This window comes from Leucoraja erinacea, unplaced genomic scaffold, assembly GCF_028641065.1.
Source record: "Leucoraja erinacea ecotype New England unplaced genomic scaffold, Leri_hhj_1 Leri_357S, whole genome shotgun sequence".
NCBI classification, from domain to species: domain Eukaryota; kingdom Metazoa; phylum Chordata; class Chondrichthyes; order Rajiformes; family Rajidae; genus Leucoraja; species Leucoraja erinaceus.
Genome location: NW_026576258.1, coordinates 27,110 through 29,557, shown reverse-complemented (window position 1 = coordinate 29,557; position 2,448 = coordinate 27,110). Strand labels below are relative to the sequence as shown.

At 49.4% G+C, this 2,448-nt stretch overlaps 1 pseudogene; it reads left to right on the top strand.

The window, feature by feature from the left end:
* Nucleotides 1-1,286: 1,286 nt before the first annotated feature.
* LOC129693583 (U1 spliceosomal RNA) lies at nucleotides 1,287-1,430 on the top strand (annotated as a pseudogene).
* The last annotated feature ends 1,018 nt before the right edge of the window (nucleotides 1,431-2,448 follow it).

Sequence of the window (2,448 nt, the reverse complement as noted above, 5' to 3'; positions counted from 1 at the left end):
CTTGCATCGCCCGGCGTGGCTTTAATGGCCGCGGGACAATCACCATCGCCCGCCGGGGGCCTTGACTCTGACATCGGGAGGGGAACGAGGAATGTAGCGGACAGATACGTTTTTTTGCCTTCCATCACAGTGAGGAGGAGATGCGCTGTGATGGATGTTTGTGTAAATTGTGTTGTGTCTTGGGTCTTTTTTTCTTGTGTGTATGACTGCAGAAACAACATTTAATTTCAGCCTCTATGAGGTTCAAGTGACAATTTTACTTCGGAGTCACGTGAGTGATTCCGTGAAGAACCCGCCCAGTGCGCAGTTGCGCCATTATCGCACAGCTGTGCACACGCGGCCAGCGGGAGTCGGCGCTCCCGCAAACCAAGGAACGTTAGGTAAGTACCTACCTTAATCGGGCCTTGTGGTTTTTGCTCCAGGGGGAGCAAAGCAGCAGAGGAAGCGGCCCCCATTCGACTCCAGCGAAGGAGCCGACAGTGGAGGGGGAAAGGCGCAAACGGGACCGCACACGCTGCGGACCATTGACAGGGAGCTGCGCTGATGCCGGTCCGCTGAACAGCTGTTTGGTTAACAGCAGCGGACCGGAGGGAAATTTAAAAACCCGACCGGCAGCCCTGCAGACTCCTGACAAGGAGAATCGCCGCCCGGGAACCGCTACAATGCCGCCTAAAAAACGGCAGGCAACCTCTAACTACAGGTAAGACAAAACCTTACCAAAAATATAGTTTCTACAGGAACCAACTTCCTCCAATACTGGAACAGGCTGGAGACAGCAAAAACAAGTATGTCTGTCTCCCCAAGCCAGAGGACGTCATAGAGTTACAAAACCTCCAGGAAAACGAGGGGTCACTGGCTGAATGCCAAGGGAGCTGACACTCCTGCCCCAGTGCTATTGCACTAGCCATCTCCCTTGTCGAGGGATTGATGCGCCAACGGAATTTGAGGTATGCCTCCTCCAATTTATAGCACACCCTTTTGCTCCCTCTTTTGAGGCTTGCTAAGGAGGCCAGGGTTGGGCTGGCTTAAACGCTGGGCAGGCGGACGAGAACAGGAGTATGCCAAGGGAGCAGGATCAGGAAGAGCTGCTGGGTGTCGTGGGCCACTACATGGCTCCTCCACGCGACCATCTTCCCAAACAAAGCCCTGCAGGAGTAGGCCTTTCTAGAGGTAAATCTGCAGGCAGCTGGGTCAGCAGACTCGCAGACAAGAGCTAAAAGCAGCGAATTCTGAAGCTCCTAACAGAAGGGTCGAGATGTCACCGCCTTTGCTCGTTTCCATGGATCATACTCACCTGGCAGGCGAGACGCCATGATCACCAAGGTGGTTCTCCCAGGATGAGGCTATCCCGTTGCACTTCGAGTGTGCTGACGCCTAAGATGTTCCCAAATTTGGGATACTCGACTGACATTTGTGCATATAAGACCTGCCCTCAACCCCAAATATACGGGGCTATGCAAACCGCTGCTGCGGGAAGAGAGGCAGCTAAACCTGTGCGCCTCATGAGGGCAGGCCATGGAACGAGCAGGACATCGCATCCAACACCCAGCTTGCAGCACCCCTCGGCATCCACCAGCAAATATCGAACAAGGACTGGTGAAAGCCTGGCGACCGCTTCACATTACCCCCAAAGCACCCCCAAAGTTCTTTTTAGACAGGGGCCCAGAGCGGAGCCGTGGGAAAATGCGCCGCCCCACCGACAATACCAGCATACCAGCAAAACTAAGCCTTCATGAAAAAACAATGAACATGGAGGTAGGTAGTCTGGTTCCTCCCAGTTTACACAAAATAAGGGTGCTCTACTAACTGCGGGGGGGGGGGCATTTACGCTTGTTGATAAAAGCATGGGGTGCTGTCACAAATAACTAATATATACTCAACAGTATTAGTGGATAAAAACTTGAATTCAAATTGGGCATATTACCGCCAGTTCAGCAATGCGCCCAAAGGGCATTTTCTCCCTCTAAGAAAGAGAAGCGAGAAGGTCAAGCTGAACTAGAAAGGCTCATTACAAAACGGATCATGGGAGTAAACATGAACCATTGGAATTTGTATCAAATATATTCACCAAAACTACAAAAGATGGTGAATGTAGCATCATCATTGACCTAATATCACTAAATAAATCTGTTGAGTATATACACTTTAAGATGGATACGTTTTTTGTCACTGCCAGACATCTGATCTCCAAAGGATACCTTATGGCAAGCATTGATATGGAAGATGCTTACTATCTTATACCCATACACTAGGATCATTGTAGATACCTAAAAAGTTATCTGGATAGGGCAACTATGGGAGTATAGAGCATTCCCAATGATCTAACCTCAGCCCTAAACTAATTACAAAAATATTAAAAATAGCCATGAAAATATTAAGTAAACAAGCATAATCATGGCATATATTGGATGATATCCTCATATTAGGGGAAACAAAGGAATTAGCTGC